This window comes from Saccopteryx bilineata, chromosome 12 (genome assembly GCF_036850765.1).
Source record: "Saccopteryx bilineata isolate mSacBil1 chromosome 12, mSacBil1_pri_phased_curated, whole genome shotgun sequence".
Lineage (NCBI taxonomy): Eukaryota > Metazoa > Chordata > Mammalia > Chiroptera > Emballonuridae > Saccopteryx > Saccopteryx bilineata.
In genome coordinates, this window is record NC_089501.1 from 10,937,581 (window position 1) to 10,953,259 (window position 15,679).

At 37.1% G+C, this 15,679-nt stretch overlaps 1 protein-coding gene across 8 annotated transcripts in view; it reads right to left on the reverse strand.

Annotated features, from left to right (window-relative positions):
* HS3ST5 (heparan sulfate-glucosamine 3-sulfotransferase 5) overlaps nucleotides 1-15,679 on the reverse strand; it is a 297,971-nt gene that overhangs the window by 45,191 nt on the left and 237,101 nt on the right. Inside the window, exon 4 of one of the 8 annotated variants that reach the window (XM_066248392.1) lies at nucleotides 13,954-14,002. The exons of the other annotated variants lie outside the window; for them this stretch is intronic. The gene's annotated coding sequence lies outside the window, so the exon portion shown is untranslated. The remainder of the gene's footprint in view (nucleotides 1-13,953; nucleotides 14,003-15,679) is intronic. 8 annotated transcript variants of the gene reach the window in all.

Genomic DNA, 15,679 nt, shown 5'->3' on the forward strand with positions numbered 1-15,679 from the left:
AAAAATTTTAAGTATGGATTTTTAATTAATTTAATCATCAAATGAGAAATAAAGTAGTGACAAAATTTTGTGGACTAGCAAATAATTCATTCTTATTTATGTGTATTATTTTTTCTATTTCTTTTCTACAAATAAAAGATAACTATGTGGCTTGTGTATAGACATTTACTTGTTTGCCCCTTTTTCTAGGACTTGAAAAAGCAAAGACAGCTTTTGAAAGGAAAGGATGGGAATTAAATGTTTTTTAACTCAGACTTTACTAAGCAAGTAAAGAACATACTAAAACATTTACAGTATTATGGTAAAGTTATTATGATCTTTTGTCTAACCTAAAAGTTTTGGGCTGTGACAATTTTTTTGCTAAAATCTTTTCCTTAAAACTTAAAACCAAACCAAACAAAAACCTTCAGTTTAATAACTGAAGTCAAAATCAGAAGATCAATTAGTTTGTTAAATGTACAGTTAGACAATATATTTGAAAATACTGAATGCCACTCAGGCAAATATATAATGAATAATATTATTGATATTCTATTGCATATATATGATAAATTAATTTTATCTGTTTCCAGACTTTATGGCTACTCTCAAATAATTTTATCTCATTCTCTCAAGTATATGTATTTGAAAATGATATTTATGTTCCTGAGCACGTGAGAAAGGCAAATAGAAATTACTTAATGAATGTATATATTAAGCAGCTATATAAAGTACCAGAAGAAAGAAAAAGCATTTTTCATTCTGAATAATATTTTTTAAGATGATTTGAGCTTATCCTAGAATGCATAACTGCATAAGGCTGATGGTATGTATTTTTTCTTAAATTTCAGCATAAATAGTAGCTAAGTGATTTAATGTCATAGGAATGGCTAGCTCATCTTATATAAATATATATTTAAATAAATGTATGTACACATGTGTATGCATATGTATATTTGTAGATTTTTTTCCTTGAGCACTTAAAAATTATGCATTGTTAGCAAAATGAACTATAAGGCATGACCTGTGTCTTTACTAAGCTCCCTATTCTGTTGCAGATACTTAAAAATATATCAAAGTTAAATAACAATACAACAATACAAGTGGCAGAAGGCAGTACAGTCAAGAGTTGGTCTAGAACTATCAAAGGCCAAGATCTCTGGGTCTGTACTGGTTTTGCAAGGCTGTGGGAACACCTGCTCTGGTAGGCTCTTTCAGGGATTGTCGGAGGCTCAGTTTGTTATCAAAGAGCAGGTCCAGCCAGCTACACCTGTTTTAGGAACTACAGATGGACTAACTGTTTTAAGACAGCAGCCCTAAATTGAAAAGGTTCATCTACTTAGATCATTTGTCACCTCATTTGTGACTAGCACAGGAATGGGCTTCTTCTGCAAGTTTTTTGCTACATAGTCCTTAATTTTAATGCAGGATGTTCGGTATGGAATTATCTCATTATATTTTCCATTCCTTGAGGTCTATCTCTGAGCATTGTTTTTCTTTTACTCTTGAGGGAAAAGTACACAGATAATAAAATCTAGAAATTCTCAAAAATCACAATGGAATCAACAAAAGTGAATCAATTTGCAATGTAGAGCTTTTTTTTTTAATTTTTGATTTTTTTTATCATGTGTCTGTGCCTAAGGCAAATGAATCAAACTAAATGGAGTTAGATCTCTAACTCTAAATCACAAACTATACCATGGATAGTTTATGAAAGGTCAAGAATGACCCTTTCCCTAGTCAGTTTATTAGGGTTTTCTCTAATCCCAATAGTTGATTCCAGATAATCCACATATATTGGCAGGTGATGACCTCTTTCCTCTTCCATATTATTTTTCATTCTAATTGCCTTCTCCCAGCTAAATCATGAAGCCTGGACTTACCTAGGTAGCTCAAACCCCCACAGATTTGACCCAAAGCTGCGTGATTATTATGACTCTTGGCCTTTTCTTATATTGTTCAACAATATTTACAAGCACTGCAGTCTATGAATAAAGCACAGCTCAGGAAATTACACCTAAGAGGGAAAAATATGGCTAGCTTTTCTACAGACTGTACAAGAAAGGCTCCAACTTCATGGCTCATAGCCTAATATAATTCACTTTCTATCCTATATTATGGCTGTCTTTGGACAGAATTTTCTAAAATAAACGTATCCTTCTGAAAATGATTTATTTGAGGACAGATGGGGTGAAAATTTCTAGCTGAAGCATATGTGTGCTTTGAGCCACATACAGACAGGCTGGTGGGTAGGTAGGTGTGCACGGATCCACACCCATTCCCACATAGACATTTCTCTTAAACTTTCCGTTCTCTTTTTCATTTTATTCCTGGACGTAGGAACTCTGGGCCAATTTCTCCTAGCAGAGGTTGCGGTTGATGGAACAACATCCTACCATTCCTCAGTTCAAGAGGAAAATTTGATGTCTGGACATGTGTAGTCTTGTGGAAAGGAACTTTATTTCACTCATAGACAAGAGCAGTAGTATGGCTAGCAGTATTTCCCCAGAGATGGTGTGATTTAAAAAAAAATCAATACCAACTCTTGACACATTTTCATTTACATCAGCGCATGGTTTTCAGGGAGGGCACAGATCAATAGGCAGCTTTTAACACTGCCCAACTATTTCTTCCTACTGGGCTTCAGGCAGGCATTTGACGTTAACGTACCATGTTTCTTGGAGAGGAAGTTTCACGTTTTTTCCTGTGACTAATCACAACAGCCTAAACTGCAGCATTAATCACATGACATTTTCTTCATCTCCACTTACAGCCAGTTGACTTTTTACTTAGTGGAAGTGTTTGAAGGAGGTGACAGTTGCTCTAAGGGGGTCAAGAGTCAATGGGAAGAAGAAATATTTAGTTCTAAAACATATATAGTATATGGTTTCCAAAGTTGACACCATGCCAGACAGTCATTACAAATAGTTGCCTCATCATTTTGTAGGTAGGGTCTCACAGACAGGATGGCAAATAAGATTTATGGAAAATTGCTAACTAAGAGCCATGGCATTTGAATGGAGAACAATTAATCTGTGCCTTTCTATTAACTAAAAGTCACATTCTGGGTCACTAGCAATTGGCAAAGTGTTTCTTTAACTTTTGAAAGTGAATACATTTTCTTCCTTTTTTTTTAAGCTAGCATGAAAATTCAGTTAGGTCTGATGCTATGTGACATTGACAACCTCTGCAGTATTGGCAGTCTCACCTAAATGTAATATCTACTTCATTATTGCAGCTCCTCAGATTTCTCCATAATGAATCAACTTCTTACATTATTCAGAAGCCACAGAGAGGTTATTAAGCTGAATAAGCAGAGACTCACAAAGGTTTACAACATATTTATCTAGGACAGTTCCAAAGCACGAAACTATGGAAAGGTAACCTACTATATTGCATTATATTTTTATTATCCCCAAATGGCAATGGTATATTTTTAGATCAGTGCTCCCTTAGGATACTAGTATCCTCAGATACTCCCTAAAAAAGGACTATGGGGTACATTCAGTTTGAGGGATGATGCATATATAGTGTCCACCTTGGTGATTTATACTGCCTATGGGTATATAGCAAAGGGTCCAAAATCACTTTAGTGAGAAAGACTGTATTTACTGTAGCAGTTCCTCTACATTTCCATAACCACTCTGGTATATGTTAGCATACTCCTGGCTTAGAATAGCACTCTAAGTTAGTTGCACATAGCCCCTTCTACCTCAGATCTTTGGTATTCCTGGAACATAAGCTGGTTCTGGAACATCTACATTCAGTGCTGAAGTGGGAGATCTGTAGGTCTGGAGGTGCTTGCCGCTCTGTCTCCCCACCCCCACCCCAGAGCACAAGGACTGGTGTTCCAGATGTTTTGAACATGATCACGATGGGTCCCCTATGCCTTAAGTGCCCAGGAAGAATCTTGAAGCAATGGAGAGGGTAATCTGAAAGGTGAAAATCAACTTTGATGGCAGTAATTATACCCTAGGAACAACTATTAGGCACTCTGGCCTGAAGGGTTTACATGGTCACTGTCCCCTTTTAGAATGATCAGTTTATTGGATATTGACTACTGAATGCTGTGTTCAAAAATCATACAATATAATCTTATTTCAAACTTTATCACTAAAATTACAGCATAATGTCAACTTGTTGAGAGCTATGGCGAAGGCTCTGTGAGCAGGTTAAAATCTGGTGTCATAAACACAGATTACAGAGAGGACTGCCCTTTTGCACTGCAGGGTTCCAGCGTGCCCTTCCTCTGGGGAACACAAGTGGCTGGACCAAGAGAAAACCCCAAATAAAATTTTTCTTGCGACTCCACACTTCCAGATTACTTTGGTTTTTATAAAACAATTCTAAACACAATTTTCATTCACCTTAACTTAAAAATCAATGCTGCACTTCGTAGGAAGAGAGTGATTCTATATGAAAAAGCATCAAATAACCATTATCAAAACCTTTGATGGCTCCCATTTCTTATTCTGTACAGTTTCAACTACTTGCCTGGATTTTAAGACCTTCTTCTCTAGCAATGTTTACTAAAGCATGATGTATAGAATTCTGTAATTTTTTTAAAGGTATGAGTTTACTTTAATATGGATTGCAATTATGTAAGAAGCATACCAACCTCTGATTTCATGAATATTACTTTCTGGGGATGAAAGTTGAGTAGACACAAATGGAAAAAAAAGGTGAGTTGATTTATGGAAAAATATTAAGTAAATAATAGTGTAGGTGGCAGAAGGCTATGGAGTGACCATGGAAGGTTACTGCACATGGCCCTGCTTGAGAACCACACCCCACACACACCCCTGCTGACTACAGAAAACAGCAATTCATTACTTATTGGTTGACTATGTTTCTTTTTTTGTGTTGTTTTGTTTATGTGGATTATATTTCTCTATCTTTACCCTTTCAGATGTTAAAAGTAAAAACATTAAAAAATATTTATTTTAAACATTTATTAAAATAAAAAACCAAACACACTCATTGCATGTCAACACAAACAGCACCGTTTTATGAAAAGTAACTATTATTTTCTTTTTAAAATACATTCTTTAAAAAAACTTTTTTTAAATTTAATTTAATTTTAATTTATTGGGTGTACATAGATTCTAGTGTCCCCCCGAATACCTCCCCCCTCTCCTGTGTTCCCCACCACATCCCCCTTGCTCCCCTCCCCACTACACCCTCCCCCCTGTTTAAAATACATTCTTAACATCTTGTCTAGAGCTGTAATTTGCAGAGCTCTCCAACCTATCATATCCTTCTTAATATTTAAAACAATTCTGAGATTCAAAGGGGAGAAACATTTGACTTTCATTTTAAAAATGATTAAACCATAGAGATTATTATAGGTTATAAAAATAAAAATTTAATGACAAGCAAGTGACAGAGTTTGGAACTGAAGCAGTTCCTCTGGTACTTAAGTCTGTGTGGTATATTTGGGAAAAAAAATACTAACGGCTAGAAAACTACGTGCATTCGGATTTCCAGACAAACAGGCACTACTTCCCTTTCACCTCCATTGACTAAAAGTTAATGTAACATCTGGGAGAGATAGAAATCCACACTCATCATCTACTTTTCTGGACATCAGTAAGTGTTTAAGTCAGTGGTGCCTGATACATTGAGTCATTTTACTATAGCCATTTTACATGTGCTTTTCCATATGGGCTGTTTCTAGGTCTGTTCCTAGTTTCCTGGAGTCTCTTGAACCCTGGAGAATCCTACAGTTAACCTTATCTTCACAGCCTCTCTTGGTGCTGCTTAGAGCTGATGTTATTCTGACACTTCACTTGTTTTTGTTTGGCTGTTAGGCATGAAATATGCAGGGGATAGTCTTGCAGAGTTAATATAACTTCCCCAAAGGCTGACCTGACTTTTTTTTTACCCTTCATCAATTTTGAATAACTAAGATGTGGGACCAAATGCAAAACAAAACAAAACAAAACAAAAACGATGACAACAGGTTGTTCCAAGTTATCCAAGATCAAGGCTATGCTACAAGATCCATTTGTGTGGCTCAGGGTATCCTCCTCCTCAACTCAGTCTTAATTAAAACCTCAGTTTTTGTCATTCTTTATCCATTCACATAAAACTCTGACAGATTTTCAACAAGTGGGCTCCATCGTCACAATTTCTAAGAGCACTTTCAAAGATCCATAGAAAAAGAACCCCCAAAACAAAAACCTGTGCTAATGACCCTGTGATTTTTTTTTAAATGCCTCCTAGTTAAGTGTGAACAACTCTCATAACAGTGAACAGTGGCTACATTATGTTGAGGTGATTTTAAGGTCAACAGAGTAATTGTGAATGAAAACCTTTGCTTAGTACAGGGGAAAAACATTAGAAAAAGAAAGCAGCAGCTCAGATGTCAATGGATAACTTTAGGAGAGTTAAAAACGCCACATGGTCCCTCAAGAGTCCCCCTAAATTCTACACCAAAAACATTTTAGTAAAATTTTAACTAAAGCACATTTCAACTTTAGGTCAACACATGGTAGAGTGGTATTGTGAGGTATGACTTTCAGTTCCTTGAGTGATTAGTAATTAATCTATTTTATACAAAGGGCAGCATAATTTTACTATTTTATACGATCAAAGGTTACATTTGCATCTTTGCTATTGTGATATAATATTGATTATATTTTGTATTTACAATTATTTGATCAGGAAATATAATCACAATAATATTTCTCTCCTGTGGAAAAATACTGCTGTCAACTTAGAAATAATTTTTAAGAATTAAGTTTGTGAAAAGTGCAGACTTCTTTTTCTTTTAGTTGTGATAGTCACTATTTTCCTTAGGATGAACACTCCATATTTATTGTGATAACTAGCTGATCAGGTTTTAAGTTCATGAACAGCTCACATAGTTTTCTAGGTCAGTAAATGTTTCTATACAATAATGCATATGTCTCCTTTATATGGACACATTTCATGTAATATAATTGGAATATATATATATAAATATATATATGAATATATATACAATATATATATAAATAAATATATATATTCTTTTCCAAGTGAAAGGAGGGAAGATAGAGTAACAGACTCCCACATGTGCCTCTACTGGGATCCACCTGGCAACCCCTGTCTGGGGCCATGCTCGCAACCGAGCTGTTTTTAGTGCCTGAGGCAGAGGCTCCATGGAGCCATATGCTCAGCACCCAGCCAAGGCACTCTAACCAATCGAGCCATGGCTGCGGGAGAGGAAGAGAGAGAGAGAGAAGGGGGGAGGGAGGAGTGGAGAAGCAGATGGCTACTTCTCCTGTGTGCTCTGACCGGGAATCAAACCTGGCACATCTAATATGCCGGGCCAACTCTCTACCACTGAGCCAACCGGCCAGGGCCTATAATTAGAATATTTTGAGAATTTTTTTTTGTCTCAAAAAATACTTGATTAAGTATTTAATTAAGTATTTGATTAAGATCAAATTAACATTGCCTAAGATACAGATTCATGAAATAAGTTTCACTTGTGTTCTTTCACAGATGGATATGACTCCTTATGGCACTTATATTTTTTATCTGAACTTAAATCAATTTAACTTGTCAGTATAAGTTTTCTTGACTTGGGGTATTTAGGCAATATAAGTAGATATTATATTGTTTGTGGGAAAACACTAACACTTATAATGAAGCTAAGGAGGTAGTTTCATTAAAAGAAGAAAAAAATAGAACAAAATTTTAAGGATAATAGGATTCCCAGAAATGCAAGCACTGTCTCTACTTGAATTAAATAAATTACATTATCATCCATCATATGACTAATGTAAGAGTACCCATCTCTCTGTTAAAATAGGTCTATCAGATGAAATGATAAAATGCCACCATTTAGGAGAGAGAGAACAAATTAAGGAATACTATTAACAAAAAAACGCTGTCAATTGGCATTCCTTAAACATTCCTTGAATTGAATAAACAAAAAGACTCACATAAAAGATACATACCATTCCCACTCCTAATGTTTTATTTGTATTTTTCTATAAATAAAAGTACAGTAAAAACTACACATAAGGTCATATATCCATGTTTTTAACATATTATCTATAAATACCTCTTTTGTACAGTTCATAAAAGTGGTGTCCTGATTTGTGACAACTCCAGATAAAATGTCTGCCTAGAAGAGATATCCAGATAGTATGGAATAATATTTAGAATGAAATTGAAACTTTACTTTTGACAAAAATTCCTTGCTAGTTTAGGGATGAAGCATATACCTGAATAAAACTAAATTCACTTGCCTGACCAGGTGCAGTGGATAGAGCGTCGGACTGGGATGTGGAGGACCCAGATTTGAGACCCCGAGGTCGCCAGCTTGAGCACGCCAGCTTGAGCGTGGGCTCATCTGGTTTGAGTGAGGCTCACCAGCTTGAGCCCAAGGTTGCTGGCTCAAGCAAGGGGTCACTCGGTCTGCTGTAACCCTCTACCCCCTGGGTCAAGGCACATATGAGAAATCAATCAATGTACAACTAAGGAACCACAATGAAGAATTGATGTTTCTCATCTCTCTCCCTTCCTGTCTGTCTGTCCCTATCTGTCCATCTCTCTGTCTCTGCCCCAAAAAACAAACAAATAAACAAAAACTCTGAATTCACTTGTTCATGGTAATTATGAAATGTCAGGTACAATGTAAATGTTCAAAATGAGAACAAGGTTTTGAGAAAGCATGCAAACATATGTTCCTAGAAAATAATTAATGAACAAAGGCTACTTGAAAATTATTTCTGTTGGAGAAAAGTTACCAAGATATAAATTCTGTAAGATTGTTATGTTTTTTACCAAATCTTAGTTCTGTTACTGGTGCTATAATTAAGAAAAAAACCCAGCAGATGGCATATTAAAAATAATTCCATTAAACATATCTCAAAAATTACAAAAAAAAGAACTATTATTTGAACTTATTGTGAAGTAATGGGAAACAAAAATAGTTTATTGTCTTCCCCAATGCCCAAATTACTGACTAAAACTGAGTAAAAAGTTAAGAAGGAAACATGTATTTTCCAGGCTGTGTTTTTTCTTCCCATGGGTTTTAATTCCTGCCTTTTGAGAAGAAAAATAAAGAAACAAAATATATATATCATAACCAACTTGGGTTTACCCTAAGAATGTAATATTGGTTTAATATTTGAAAATCAAATAATGTAGCTCACCATAGGAATAAACTAAAACAAAACAAACTAAAACACATAGGATCACCTCAAATGCCATGAAGCATTTGACAAAATCCAACGTCTATTTCTGATGAAAGCCTCAGCAAATGAGAAAAAAGGGTGTCTTCTCAATCTGCTAAACTTCATCTATAGAAAAACCTACATTATCATACTTAATGATGAAAGGTAATGTTTTTATCCCTAAAATCAAGAACAAGACAAGGAGGTCAGTTTTCACTACTTGATTATTGTATTGGAAATTCTAGCCATCCCATTGAGGCAAGAAAAAGAAAAGAGAAATGGAAACCGTAGTGATAAAACTGTCTTGATTCACAGGCAACATGATTATCTATAGGGAAAGACTGATGGAATTAATATAAATGCTACTAGAAAAGTGAGGTTAGTAAGGCTGCAAAATACAAGTTAAATATATAGAAATGTACTGTATTTCTGCATATTAGCAATGATTATTATGAAATTAAACGTCATTACATTGGCATAAACATGATATATTTAGGAACTAAATATGACAAAAGATATGCAAACCAGTACCCCCCAAATTACAAAACATTTCTGAGACAAAGTAAAGAAGACCCAACAATAAATAGAAGGATACACCTTGTTCATGGGTTGTAAAACCCAATATTGTCAAGCTACCAATTCTCCTTAAATTGATTTATAAATATAATTGCAATTGAAACTTCAGTACAATTCATTTTTGGAGAAATTGCCAAGAGGTTCTAAATTTCATATGGAATTTCATAAGACCTATAATCAAAGCAAATTTGAAAAATAACAGAGTTGGACTAATACTACCTGATTTCAAGACTTATTATAAAACTATATTAATTAATAAAATGTGGCATTGTTGTAAGGATGGGCAACCAGGTCAATGGAACAGAAGAGTTCAGAAATATATATATTATATATGTACAAATGCTTTTAAAAACTGTTTTGTGACAATGATAGAAAGGCAATTAGTTTTAATAAGTGGTGTTGGAACAACTGCATATATATATGTCAAAAAAGAACTTGGGTCCATATCTTGCTCTATATACACGTATTAACTCAAAATGAATCATAGACCTAATATATAGCCCTAAATTCTAAAACCTATATGGAAAAAAACGTAAGAGAAAATCTTTGGGTTTCATCTATATAAAATTCTAGAAAATGCATTCTAATCTGTAGTGACAGAAATCAGATCATTGTTTGCCTGTGGGGAGAGAGGAGCAACAAAAAGGAATGATTAGAAAGGTGTATAGATACACACATACATAGATATATAGGAGTGTACATTTATGTTGATGGATAGTCTGGGTCCAGCCAGAATAATGAAACAATACAGTAATTTAAACAGAGACAGTTGAATATACAGAAGAATGGAGTAACTAGGGATTATCTGGTAAAATATAGAGAGAACACTATAGAAATAGCAGATATAAGGAGCAACTATCACATTGAATACTGAGATAGAGCATCTGAGAGAAAGGCCCACTGTCACCTCCCCTCTTTATGTAGACCTTGCTGGAGAGGGTACATCTAGCTTTGGCTCACTGGATAACTGAGTTATGGTGCAATGGTGTTGCAACCTAGGATCCATCCCATTCTCCAGCACGCAGTGAGAGCTGTTCGCGGAAAGTGTCTCACTGGAGGCACACGGCTAAGTGTCTGAAGGAGTGCTGCTGCAGCTTCTGGCTCCTTGTTGCTGCTGGCTGCTGGGCACTGGCTGCAGGAGCCCACCCCGTAAATGCACCAGAACGCAGAGCAAAACCCTTCCCTCCTGTGATCTCTCTCCAGTGCCCTCTACTGACAAAGTTTAACAGTGCCAGCTGCAAAGGAAAAAAAATTAAGTGGCCCAGGTCTATTTTCATAAAGCAGGCAAAAAGAGTGCTATTTATAAACCCACATATATATGGAAAACTGCCTTTGGAAAGCTGCTTTTTGGAGCTGAGAGGAAATAAATCAATAGCTGGCATAAAGAAATTACAAAGAAGCACAAGGACTTTTTTTGGGGGGTGGGTGAGGGTGACGTACATGTTCTTGTCTTGATTGTGGTAATGGTTTCACAGTTACAAACATGTTGAAACTTACCAAATTGTACACTTAAAATATGTGAAATTTACTCTGTCAATTATACTTCAATAAAGCTGCTAAAAAATGTGTACAGCATTCCTCTACTTTTCTCCTAATAGAAATAATTCTTGCATTTATTAGAAGTTTAGTGGAAGGTGAACTTTAGTGGAAGGTTTGTATATATGTACGTATCGCTTTTTCACACCAACAGACAAAACTGCCGACCATTTGATCCCCCCTTGCTTTATTCAGAGTGAAATTCTCTAGAGGCTCTACCTGTAGAACCACTCTGATTCCAATTCTGATTCAGGAGCCAATTCTGATATTGAGGAAGCTCGCCTCCACCTACCTGCTTTGGGGCCAGGGATTAAACAAACCTTCGTTGTGAAAATCCGTGGCCAGCCTCAACAGAGCCGCTTCTCATGTGCACTGACTGTCGCGCGGTAGCACAGCACTCCTCCCAACTCAGCCAAGTGTAGTCCCCTGGACCCTCCTGGCTCCCATGTCTTAGAGGACTCATAAATGGTGCCGTATTGTGACACAATTAACATATGCACCCCGATGCTATAGAATATTCATGCTTTTAGATGACCTCTTGCTAGATGAGTGCTTATTGGAGAGTTGGGTGGTTTTGCTCTTAGTCTATTTTAAATTAATCTGCCAAATGTAATTGAAGTTGCTTATCAAATACGTAATTGTGTCCTAGAGTCTATACATTGTTTTATTTCCCTGCCACTGTCACCACTGCCATCACTAAATGACTCTCGAGCAGGTGACGGGCTGGGCTGAGGTGGAGTGGGGAGTTGAGGCATGCATCTATTATTCACTAAATCAATAAATAAAATATGTGTTTCAGCATGACTGTGCCCAGAACCAGGCACGTTCTGCAGGGATCTGACTTAATTTTTTCTTTGAGACCTTAACAGTGTTAAATGTTAAAACTACTCAAAAGAGGCCATTTGACTTGAGAACAGTGGTACTAACCCCAGGCCAAAAGGAAGTTAGAGGTGAGCAGTGTGTGGATCTCATAGTCAAAGATGTCTCTAAGGAAGAGCTGGGCTTCCCAGCATGCTTAGCAAATGAAAACATTGAAAGAAAGAAGGAAAAGCGTCTATGAGAGTTTGAACAAAGGGCTAATGTGGGATGAAACATATGAAGCTATCAGAAGTGTCATGGAAATAATCACGTAAAAATACGTATAAGAAAGCTGTAACTTGTATTTGCATATTCCACAATGTAGTGGGTCTAGTGTTTTAGTAACATGTTTAAAACATGTATAGTGTACTAATTAATTCGGAAACAACCAAACATGTGTTTCTGAATTCTCTTCAAAAAGGCATAGGCAAATACTTATTTTCTAATAATATTGTTGCAATAATTATATTTAATTAATCATTAACCTCAGAACACATAATGTGCCATTCCATTAATTCTCTAATTTTACTTAATAGATTTCTCATCCAACCCATATTCACCCCCAAATTATAGAGAGCATACAGATCTGGTCTCTTGTTTTCAGTAAGCTGTCATTTTGTACTGCTTTGGGAAAAAGTACTATATGCATGAACTTGGAAGAAAATAATGATATTTTAATAATGTGACATAAAAACTGTGCACTTTTCAGACAATTTTGTACTGGTTTTGATAGAGCAGAACTAATTCAATGCTTTCTGGGCATAGTACTCTAGAGAGAAATCTTTCAATGAGCACTGCAATGAGATGACCCATATTTGTATTGCAAAATAAAGCATGAAACAGTTTTAAGTTTGAAATAGAAGACACCCTTAGCAAATTGGATACAGAATGTTCCCTAGGTACTATGGAAGGCATTCCAAAGAACTCTGCCACACTGTAGTAGAAGCAGTTATACATAATTTTCTAAGCTATTTCCTGGTCCCTGAATAGAATGGCTACCTCATCCCACAGAGTGTCAGTTTTCTGCATCAGTCCTGTGGCCTCTGCTTCCCTGGGCAACAGAAATCCCACTCTGTGCACTGCTCTCCCTTCCCCCAGCTAGCTGACGCTGAAGAGGGGCTTTCTAACAGGTGCAGGGGCCAGGGACATAAGGCAAGACTGGGTTTACTTTTCAGGGTAGATAAACTGCACTTATTATTTTTTTAAAGTTAAGCACTCTGGAATCTTACCATCTCCTTGGGGTCAATACTAGGTACCTGATTTATTTTATACAAAAATGACTTTCTTTGGGTGCTTCAGTTTTAAAACTCAGAAACCTTTCCATTTCCAATAACCCTAAACATCTGAAATCCTAGTTTTAAACCCCCTGCCCTCTGGCCATCACCTCCTATTCTTCCAGTTTGCTGATTTGGGCCCTTCCATGCCAGAAATTCTCTTCTAATCATCCTTCTCACACCCTCGCTCTCTAGTTACAGCTTGAATCCTATGGTTTAGCTTTATAACCATTCCTTCAAAATACTCAAGTTTCTCAGTCCCCTTCCTTCTCATCATCCTAGTTGGTGAATCTCCAACCATGGTGTATGCTTTGGACTGACTTGTGTCACCTCCAAATTCATGTGTTGAAGCTCTAACCCCCAGTGCAACTCTACTTGGAGAAAGGGCCTATAAGGAGGTTAAAAAGGTTAAATAAGGTCATAAGGGAGGAACCCTGATCTCATAGAATTAGTGTCCTTATAAGAGGAGACACTAGCGAGCATCTCCCCCCAGCACCCTAGTCTGCCTTCTGCCATGACACAGGGAGAAGGCAGCCTTCTGGGAAGAGAATTCTCACCTGAAACTGATCATGCTGGCACTCTGATCTCCAACTTCTAGCCTCCAGGCTGTGAGAAAAGAAATTTCTGTTATTTAAACCACCCAGTCTGTGATATTTTGTTATGGCAGCCAGAGCAGACTGATATAGTATTAGAGAAAATAATGAGTCCCTAAAGATGTCCACAACATAATCTCCCAAAGGGTGATAAATATGTTAGGCTATATGACAAAGGGAAATTAAAGTTGCAGATGAAATTAATGTTGCTAATTCATGGACCTTGAGGTGGGGGATTATCCTGCATTCTCTGGGTGGGCCTGGCATGGTCACATAGGAGGCAGAGGAGGGAGAAGCAGAGGACTGGCAGCATGAGAAGGACGTGACCAGCATTGCTGGCTTTGAAGATCCAAGGGAGAAATGAGCAAAAAATGTGCTCCAGAAGCTGGAAAAGGAGAAGAAATAGATTCTTCTCTAGAGTCTCCAAAAGGAATGCAGCATGCTGCCATCTTGAATTCAGCCCACTGAGCTTCATTTCTGAATTCTGACTTCCAGCAGTGTAAGATAATACTTTCAAGTGTTTAAAGCATCTAAATTGTGGTCTGTTATAGCACCAATAGCAAACTAATACCCGTGGTTAAACCCAACTTACTCTATGCCAGTAGAGTAATCCCACTGGGCTGATGATTGGAAAATTTACAAACATGCTAGCTGGCCTCATTTTAAATAAGACAACGTATCAAAACAGACCTCTTGACATTTCAGAATAATCGTATTATACATTTCTGTAAGTTCCATTTTCTCCCTCTTTAAGATGATTATTTCACAAATTTTCTTCCCTCAAATTTCCAGCACTTCCTTTCCTCAATTTACTCTCAGCTTGTACCTGTTTCTTCATAGAAAAAAATAGGCCCTGGACACTTGGCTCAGCAGTAGAGCATCTGCCTGGTGTGTGGAAGTCCTAGGTTTGATTTCTGGTCAGGGCACATAGAAGTGACCATCTGCTTCTCCATGTCTCCCCCTTCCCCTTCTTTCTCTCTCATTCTCTCTTCCCCTTCCATAGCCATGGCTTGAATGGTTTGAGCAAGTTGGCCCTGGGCACTGAGGATGGCTCCATGGCCTTGCCTCAGGTGCTAAAAATAGCTCAGTTGCTGAGCAATGGAGCAGCAGCCTCAGATGGGCAGAGCATTGCCCCCTAGTGAGCCTGTGGGGTGGATCCTGGTTGAGGTGAATGTGGAGTCTGTCTCTCTGCCTCCCCACCTCCCACTTAGTAAAAGAGAAGAAAAAAGAAAAGAAAAAAATTAATGATAAAATAGTTGGGAAATACAGCATCTTCTCACCATTTCCCCAATTTGTTTCCATTGCTACTCATGCATTCTATGTACTTTCCACATGTTGTTGTGGACGAACTGTCCATGAGCCAATTGAAAGCCAATCTGTTCCATTGAGCCCTGAATCCTATCCCTCCTGACTTTTCAACAGCTTCCTTAATGGCAGTAATATTTGCTTAGTAGCTCAGACAAAATATGTAGAAAGAAGTCTAAATCCCACTTTTTCCCTCACAAGCCACAACCACATGCACAAGAAATTTCTTCACGCCCTTAGTTTAATGACTGCGACAGCTTAGGCCAGTTCCCCTTCTTCTTGCACCTGGATGGAGGCAATTGCTTCCCTGTCTTCAGTTTCTGCTACTCTCTGGCCTTAGTGGTTTTTTTCTAACGTGAAAATTGAATTGAACTATTTCCCTACT